This window comes from Chionomys nivalis, chromosome 4 (assembly GCF_950005125.1).
Source record: "Chionomys nivalis chromosome 4, mChiNiv1.1, whole genome shotgun sequence".
NCBI lineage: Eukaryota > Metazoa > Chordata > Mammalia > Rodentia > Cricetidae > Chionomys > Chionomys nivalis.
Genome location: NC_080089.1, coordinates 70611494 through 70621476, shown reverse-complemented (window position 1 = coordinate 70621476; position 9983 = coordinate 70611494).

The following is a 9983-nucleotide window of genomic DNA, read 5'->3' as shown; positions in this document are numbered from 1 at the left end:
AGAAGGGAAAGGCAGAGCTTCAGAAGCCCATCTTCCCCAGGGCCTGGAGAGAGGAACCTTCTGCCTTGACTAGCTTCATTCTCAGGCAATACCTGGGGTTCTCCACAGTCATCCATCCTGACACCTCAAAACCTCTGTTGTCACCCTCTGAGGGTAGGAGCTTTTCCCAGCTTGGTTCCAGGCCAGAGGGAGAATTCTACTTTCCTCTGTGAGAGGAGAGAGGCTTGGGGCTGCACACAGCTGGAGATCTCAGGCCCCTGAGCAGTGCTGGCCTTCAGCAAGATGTCAGCCAGTGTACACTGGGCCTCTGGGGCAAGCCTGGCAGAGAGCAAACTCTGTAGAGCAGGCCCAGGCTTGTCTCAAGATCAGCTGCCGCACAAATACTTGGGCTGTTCGAGACTTCAGAGAACATCTCTGGAGAGCTATCAAGAAACAAGATTGGGTTTGTCTGGGGAAAGACTTTTGAGGTATGATGGACATTGAAGAGGGGGGTGTCCAATGTACAAAACCATTTTTCTTCCTTTTGAAGACTGAATCTAATGTCTGTAATTAACTATTAATAATAACTAAGATAATTCAAACTTCAAATAAGACAAATAAACAGCACACAGGACCACTCCTTCCCGCCCCCAGTTCACTTGCGCCACTTTCTCCAGAGAGAAAATGGGGAGACATTTTTTAAACAGTTCACTGATGAGATTCTGTCTCTAGTTCAAGAGCCACCATCCTCAGGACCACACTTCCCTCCTCAGTGCAGACCCCTGTTTTTATAGACAGCAAAGCTGAATTCTGAAAGGACATCAGCTGGGCCATGGTGAAGAGGTGGGCCTTGATGGAAGGCCTCTCTTGGGTAGAGGACTGCAGGGAAAATCCTGGCTAGTTGGCAAATACTTGCTGCACAAGCAAGAAGCTTGATTCCCAGTAGCTATGTAAAAGACGAATGGATCATTGTGCATAACCCCAGTGCTGCATGGACAGAGACAGACGCATCCCCAGAGATCTCTGGCCAGCGAGTCTCAGATTCAGTGAGAGACCCTGTCTCAAAAAAGAAGATGGAGGGTGATGAAGAAAGACATGTCACCTGAAATCACCTATATATACATGTACATGTGATGGAGGAGGGTCATCTCTATTGGTTAATAAAGAAACTGCCTTGGCTCTGATAGGTCAGAAAATTAGGTAGGTGGAGTAGAAAGAACAGAATGCTAGAAGAAGGGAAGTGAGCCAGATGCGATGAAGCTCCCACCCAAGATGGACGTAGGCTAGAATCCTCCCGGTAATACACTACCTCGTGGTGCTACACAGATTATTAGAAATGGGTTAAGCAAGATATGAGAGTTAGCCAAGAAGGGACTAGATATAATGGGCCAGGCAGTGTTTAAATGAATACAATTTGTATGTTGTTATTTCGGGGTATAAACTAGCCAGGCGGCTGGGAGCCGGGCGGCAGGAACACGGCCTGCAGCTCCATCTTCATACATGTACATACACAAATGTACATGAACCAACACACCCAGGCACACACACCCATAAGAACATGTCCATGCAACACACACACGCGTATGTGTGCACATATACAGACACCCCCACACACACACACGCACACTCATGCATGCACACAGGCATCTGTTTTTAATGCCTGTATTTTAGAAGTCACAATGGGAATCTCCTACACATCACCGTCCTTTTTTTTTTGATGTTTCTTTCTACAAGAAGGCTTTTGTTCCAGACTTAACAATCTGCAAAACTCTTGATTTTTGCAAGTTAATCTTATAAGCCAAGTGATCATGTGTTTAAAGGTGTACTAATGGGCTACGAAGATACTATTTTTCAGTAGGATGCCAGCTTTCTCCAAATGGCAGCCCAGGAAACAGAGGGAGGAAAGGCACCATACCGAGGCTTGGAACCCCAGACATAAGAGTTGGCCCTGTGGGAGTCACTTCTCTTTTTGGCTCATTTCCTGTATCTGAAAACTGAGGGAATTAGATTAAATATTCCCAATGCCTTCTTTACTTCTTAAAATACCATCATATTGCCACAATTCCTGCTGAAATAAACTTTTTGTTTGAAACATGGTGAGACTTACTGTCCCCTGGGAAGTCAGTTCTTTGTACCCAACATGTCTGTTTCTCTGAGGATCAGGAGCATGAGTTGTGCCATTTCAAATCTGGATGGATGACCAATTTTAGTCTTGGTCAGAACAAAAAGAAAGAGCAGCAGAGATGAGAAATAGCACATTGGAGTTACAGAAGCCCCAGCGTGGATGGCTGCTTATTAGCTTGGACGTGCCTGGCCCAGGACAGCCCTGCCTTGCAGAGGGAGGAAAGCAAGGTGCCTGTTGGAGAAAGGGCAAGGGTGGGGCAAGGGTGGGGGTGGAGCTCCAGTATGCACTGCCTCGTGGGTTCTGCTGTCCCAGATAGGAGGAGGAGAAACCTTGATTTAGGGCCTAGCTCTTGCCAAAATACAAGTGTTATTGAGAAAGCAAGACTTCTTATCAGTCATATGCCCTGAGTGTGTGTACGTGCATGAATGGACATATAAACTCTTACTATGGGCAGAATTTTTAAAAATGTGTTGTAGTAACATATACAAAACATAAAGCTTCCCATTTAACTACACTGAATGCACTGTGGCATTTAGAGCATTCACCCTGTGGACTGCCATTACCACTCTCTGGCTTGATGACAGATAAACTCTACACCCATGGAATACTCAGTCCACATTCCTCCCTCCAAATCCCTGATACTCACCATCCATCCATCCATCCATCCATTCATCCATCCATCCATCCATCCATCCATCCATCCATCCATCCATCCTTCCATACTTCGGGTGATTCTAGGAATCTCATCGAAGCAGAATGCTTTAGCATTGTCTTTTTGTAATTGGCGTATTTTACTTTACATAATGTCTTAAAGATTCATTTAGACACTCATGTCTTAGCTCATCTCAAGATTTCCTACCTTTCCAGGGCTAAGGTTGCATAGTATATGTAGTAATGCATGTATTAATACAGAACATATAACTTGTACATTGTCAAATACAATGCATAGAAATAAATGTAAGAACCAGAAGCAGAGACCTAGTTACTTTGGCATGAGGGAGGTTGGGAAAACTTTCAGTACATTTTCATTTTTAACAAGAAGAAAATAGTTGGGACTCACTACAGAGAAAGAAATATAAAAAGAGAAGTACATAACCCCTTGCTCATCATATTTTGCTTATCTATCCCTCCACAAATGGATATGGGCGGCTTTTGCCTTTAGTTCCCATGAATGCTACAGCTATGGACATAGGTGAACACATCTGCTCAAGTCTCTGCTATGACAGGCTTTCATGGTCCGGAGAGGACCCTGTTTGGCACAATGTGGCCTCAAGGGCAAATGCCTCATCTTGAGGATTTTCCACAGTTTTCCATGGAGCTAGCCCCCTGCCCTCAGGGCCTTGAACCTGTTAACACCCTGGCACTGACCCCAGCAAGTTGAGTCCCATCACCCTGCGAGGCCCCCTAGTGGGCAGCTGTAGCCACATCTACAGGTTCCCCTTTCTTTCCAGGACATCATGGCAGCACTACAGAAGGCTTTCTCTTTACAAGCGTCATGGCTTCCTGCCCCTCAGCCGAGGACAGATGTGTGATTCAAACCCACATAAATAAGCACATTTCTTGGAGTCTTAATGATCTTCAAATGCTGAAAGAATTCACTCGGAGGGTATGGGATCCTCTGTTCTGGAGACAAACTTTAAAGGTTACCCAAACATTTCTAAACAATGTGTTGAATAGACAAGATTCAAACTGTGGCTTAATTTCCTGAAAAGAATTCCCGACGAGCTCGTTTAGTACAAAGCTCTTCCAAAGCTGCTATCTCTGAGGGTTGGAGGGAAGAAAAAGATAAGTGTTTCCAATATGTATGTGGCTTTGGCACTCGTTTCTTTGTTATCTTTGAGAAGGAGGGAATAGAAGCCAGATCAGAATTCCTGGGTCATCAAGCCCCGAGCTAAGCCCTCAAGACTGAGTGGGTTTCCCAGATGGGTTTATTTGTCCTAGGTTTGTAAAAGTTATCAAGAAGTCTTGTGGGCAAGCCTTTTATTTAGTTTGCAAGAATAACAGTTTTATGTGGAAATGAAACCACACAAGCAACAGAGGAACTGTTCTAGGCTCTTGGGAGGTTGCAATCTCTGGTCCTTCAGGCTTAACTGATGGGGAGATGCTCCTGTCTGCAAGGACCACCTGGAGCCTCCCTAGTTGGGACCACCTGATGGTTTTGGAGGGGAAAGATTCTACTTGCTATTTTAAAAAGGTGTGTGTGTGTGTGTGTGTGTGTGAGAGAGAGAGAGAGAGAGAGAGAGAGAGAGAGAGAGAGAGAGAGAGAGAGAGAGAGAGAGAGAATATGTGAGCGTACATGCATGCCATCCATCTGTGTCTACCTATGAAGGCCAGAAGAGAGTGTCAGATCCCCTGGAGCTGGAGTTCAGGTATTTGTGAGCTGCCCAGCATGGGTGCTGAGAACTGAACTCTGGTCCCATGGAAGAGCAGTAAATGCTGTTCACTACCGAGCTCTCTCCCCAGCCCAGGAGACTCCTTTCAAAATTCTCTGGGTGAGTCTGATCTCCATCCTAAGGACTTTCATGATTTCTACCCCTAGGCTTTAAAAAGTTACCACACTTCTCACTTAGATGGGACCACAGCCGCAACAATAATCTAACAACAGTTAAAACCTCAGTTCAGCCACCACTTACTCAGCCCAGTGTGTCAAAGTTTAGGTTAACCACTTACCCTGACCCCTGCTTGCTATGTATCCTTTCAAACAGAAGGAAGTCAGAACAACTGGTTGATGCTAACTTTCTAGGTGTCAGTGATTGAGAGGTGGGAGGGAGCTTCTGGGTTCCAGGTTCTGGCTATTGCAAATAAAGCGCTAGAACATAGTTGAGTGTTGTTGGCGGCTGCTTGTCTGTAGTAGGAGGTCGCTTGTTCGTTCCTGGCTGCCCAGATCATAAAATAATTACTCAGAAACTATATTATTTGCAATACTGTTTGGCCAATACCTTATGCATATTTCTGGCTAACTCTTATATCTTAACTTAACCCTGTGACTTACCGGCAAGGTTCTGTCCAGCTTCTGTCTCTAGTTGGACTACATGGTTTCTTGTGACTCTGTCTTCTTTCTCTCAGCATTCAGTTTAGTTTTCCCCACCTAGCTCTACTCTGGCCTATCACAGGCCAAAGCAGCTTCTTTATTCATTAACCAATAAATGCAACACATATACAGAAGGACTTCTCACACTAGTTGAGCAAGAGTCCTTGTGGTATGATTGAACATCCTTTGGGTATATACCTGAGTGGCAGGGTTGGGTTTTAAGGTAGATTATCTCCCAATTTTCTAAGAAACTGTCATATTGATTTCCAAAATGGTTGTACAAGTTTGCACTCCCATCAGCAATGGAGGAGTGTTCTTGCTCCGTATGCTCACTGACATGAGTTGTCTCTTATGTTGTTGACTTTAGCCATCCTGATAGATATAAGATGGACTCTCAGCGTCATTTAAGTTGCATTTCCCTTTCTTTAAGTGTTTCTCAGACATTTAAGATTCTTCTGTTGAGGATTCTCTTTTTAGGTCTGTACCCCATTTTTAAAACTAGAATATTTAGTTTTTTGATGTCTAGTTTCTTGAGTTCTCTATGTATTTTGGAGATCAATCTTCTATTGAATGCGGAGTTGGTGAAGATCTTTCCCCATTCTGTAGGCTGTGGTTTTGTCTAGTTGACCGTGTCCTTTGCTTTACAGAAGCTTTTCAGTTTCATGAGATCTCATATATTAGTTGTTGATCTTAGTGTCTGTGCTACTGATTTTCTATTCAGGAAGTTGTCTGTTTTCCACTTTCTTTTCTATCAGGTTCAGGGGATTTATGTTGAGGTCTTTGATTCACTTGGACTAGAATTTTGTGCAGGGTGATAGATATGGATTGATTTGCATTCTTCTACATGCTGACATCCAGTTAGACCAGCACGATTTGTTAAAGATACTTTTTTTTCTATTCTATAACTTTGGCTTCTTTGTTGAAAATCAAGTGTCTATAGGTATGTGGATTTATGTCTGTGTTTTCAATTTGATTCCATTAATCCACCTGTCTTTTTATGTCAATACCATGTGTTTTTTATTATTATAGCTCTGTAGCAGAGCTTAAAATCAGGGATGGTCATGCCTCTGTAAAGTTCTTTTATTGAACAGGATTGTTTTAGATATACTAGTTTGTTTGTTCTTTCATATGAAGTTGAATATTGCTATTTCAAGGTCTGTAAAGAATTCTGTTGGGATTTTGGCGGTGATTACATTGAATCTGTAGATAGCTTTTGGTAAGATGGCCATTTTTACTATGTTAACCCCACTGATTCATGAGCTTGGGAGATCTTTCCATCTTCTGCTATCTTCTCCAATCTTTCTTCAAAGACTTGAGGTTCTTGCCATCCTTTGCCTTGCTGGGTTAGAGTTACCCTATGCTATTTTCTATTACTTGTGGCTATTGTGACAGGTGTTGTCTGCCTGATTTCTTCCTCTGCCCATTTGTCGTTTGTACACACAAGATTTTTGAGCAGCCCCGGAGCTTTCACTGTATCCCTGAGCCCAAACTCACAGAGGTGTCTTCTTGCCTGGCTTCTACACAAGCTCCACCCCGGGAGAATGTGAAATCAGTCACTCCCTCAGAACTGCAGCCCTAGGGACGGAGACTTTCCATTGGCTTGCTTTGCTTGTTTGAACACTTACGATGGGGCCACACATGGCATGAGTGCTCTCGAACCATCACAGAGCAGTGAATTAGGTGGGCCATTTGTCACCCCATTTTAGAGGTGAGGAAACTGAGGATCCGAGTGGTTAGTTTTTCAAAGGCGCTTGACTAGATGCTGGTGGAAACCCTTTGGAATCATTTTCTTGGGTACATTGCTCTCCTCTGGGGAATGAGTGTGTTAAAACTGAATAACAACAACAAACTCTAAGGTAAGCGATATGTGTGACAACCTCCGTTATCTGTGTCCCTCGCTCTTCCCCAGACCTTAACCGACAAGCCTGTCCACCCACCTTCCCGGGCAGGCATCGGCAGCGCAGGGCTAGGAGTGGACAGTGAGTATTTCCACTCTGTGTACTGGTGGGACTCACACTTCCTTCAGGATCACCTGGGGACCTGAGCTAGTTGTATTAATACAGCGTCTGGATTTTATTCCAGTTTACACAGATCATCTATTGTTCACGAGTGGCCAATGGAGACTGAGTTTCTGCTGTTCCACAAACTACTCCTTTCTCCTTCTATGTTTTTTCCCCAAGCTCTGGTTAGCTCAGCACTGAGTTCCTGCTTCTCGCTACTCATCCACCTCGGGGGAGTAATGAGATCCGTCACTTTAAGTGATCAACAGGAAGGAACTGAAGTAAATTCAGCACCAATCCATCGGCTGGACACCTCTGTCTGGAATCACAAAAACCTTGTCTTTGGTTGCAGGTGTGGCAGGGCCTGGAGGACTCTCTGGTCCAGCCAGGAGTGCTGGGATTGGTCTGCCTTTTATGCTGCTCCGAACATTGAATACGAGACCTCAAGTGTTTCTCTAAACACAGAGGGAGACAGGGCTGAAATCAGACTGTTTGGGCAGTGGAGATGGCTTGGTTTCCTAAGCGTTTGCCTTGCAAGCATGATAAGAAGAGTTTGCCCCCAGATCCTATGTAAGAAGCTGAGACACACGAGTCCACTGACCAGGCAGCCTGATGGATCAATGAGAGACCATGTCAAAAACAATGAGGAGGCGACACCTAAGGAATGATACCCAGAGTTGTCCTCTGGCCTCCACATGCACACACACAGGCACATACCTACACACATGGGTACCTGCATACACATGAACACATGCACACACAGAAGGGAAGAAACAGGCTGAGAGGTTCTTGTCCAGCTTCTTCAGCTACCACATAGAAGGGGAAGCTCTTTCTATGGCTTCCATCTCCTCCCCCATGGGCTCTCATGATCATTACCACCCCACCTGCTCCAGAGGAACAGGAGGAAGAAGCAACCTCAGTTGTCCTAAGACATGTAGCACATGCGACTCTAAACAGATACCTGCCCATCCATTGGACAACAGACTTCATGGTGCCTCAGCCAGCTGTGAGGACAACGGAACACCCCGGCTTTCCAAGCTTCATTCCCCAGGGAAGCCTTGGGTGAGAGAAGCTTCTGTCAGGAGACCAGACTGCTTCTGAAGTCTTCATCCAGTAAGAGGAAAAGGGGGGGGTGAAGGCTGGTCCGATCGTCACACAGGTTTGAGCCCTGTGTGCTCTGTACACTGCTCAGCCATGCTGGAGGGTCATTGAAAGACCTAGAGGCTCTGACAGAGCTATCTTGTCACTCTGAGTGTCCTAGATACACTGCTCATCACTGGACAGGCTGGAGGGGGAACGTGGGGGACCTCCTGGAGTAGCACAAGGCCCCTTTATTTATTTATTTATTTATTTATTTATTTATTTATTAAAGATTTCCGCCTCCTCCCCCCATTTCCCTCCCCCTCCCCCGATCAAGTCCCCCTCCCTCGTCGGCCCACAGAGCAATCAGGATTCCCTGCCCTGTGGGAAGTTCAAGGACCCCCCATCTCCATCCAGGTCTAGTAAGGTGAGCATCTAAACTGCCTAGGCTCCCACAAAGCCAGTACGTGCAGTAGGATCAAAAACCCATTGACAAGGCCCCTTTCTCGGCATTCCTTGGTTGCCAGTAGTTTTTTCTTTTTATTTGTCTTTGTTTTAAAACTAAGGTTGAGTCCTTTTGGGCCTTCCCCATTCATGCCAGCGTGTCTACCAGTGTCATTCTTGTTCAGTTCTCTTAGGCAGCCAATTGGTGAGATTTTAGGGGCGTAGCTCTAATAAGCCTAGGAGACACAGCCTTATAGCAAACTTCCTGTTCCTCTGGCTGTTACAAACTTTCAGACCCTTCTTCTGCAATGATCCCTGAGACTTAGGCACAATGGCTGTCTTATATATGTATCAGTGGGTACTAGGCCCCACAGCCACATTTTGATTGGTTGTGATTTTCTGTAATAGTCTTTGTTCCAGAAAGGTTCCTTGATGAAGGGTGAGGATGACCCTTACCTTTGGGTGTAAGGACAAACACAGACCGTGGTTAGGGATTGTGTCGGTTTTGAAAATTGATGGTTATAGATTCTCCTCCAGGATTCATGCCTTCACCAGCCCTGGGTCAGGTTTCTAGTATAAGGCATGGGCTCCCTTTTGTTAAGAAGGTCTTAAGTCAAATTGAAGATCTATTTTTTTTTTTAAATCACTAAATGACTTAATTTCTTTTCCTCATGCTCTCCTTAGTCTGTGTCTAGAGATACACTTATAGTTTTAGATTCAGTGTTTGGAGCAGTATAAAGGGCAGACCAACTCCAGCCTCCTGGACGGACAGTTCTCCGGGCCTTGTCACACCTGTAGCTAATGGCAAGATTTTTGGGGCCCTAGGAAAACATCTTCCGTGATTCTAGAGAGATTTGTCCAGCTTATGATGCTGAATCTATCCCAGTTCCTTCTTGTTGGCCACTGAGTGGAAACTTCTGGCACTACCTGTCCATACAGCACACATGCCACTAAAGTACTTGGGGCCTCACCCTATGAGGCAAGCATTTCACTGTGCCGTGTCTCTAACTGCTTCTTCTGCCTTCTGACCCCTCCAACACAGCGCTGCTCTATTTGCTCCACCACACCGGAACTCAGCTAGTGCCATGGGCAAAGTTGCAAAATTAGGAGGGAGCAGAGCTATAAAAGCTTTACCACCTTGGTAAGGGGCTTGTGAGATGGCAAAGAAAGCCACAGTTGGCTGACTTAGTTTATGCCGTGAGATTTGCAAGGTAACAGGCCCAACTAGCTTGCCTGTATGCCCATCACCTTGCCAGTGTCTAGCATGCCGAATGCACATTTGGGGAGAGAATCACAAAGCGGGACAAGAAGGCTCTCCTTGCAG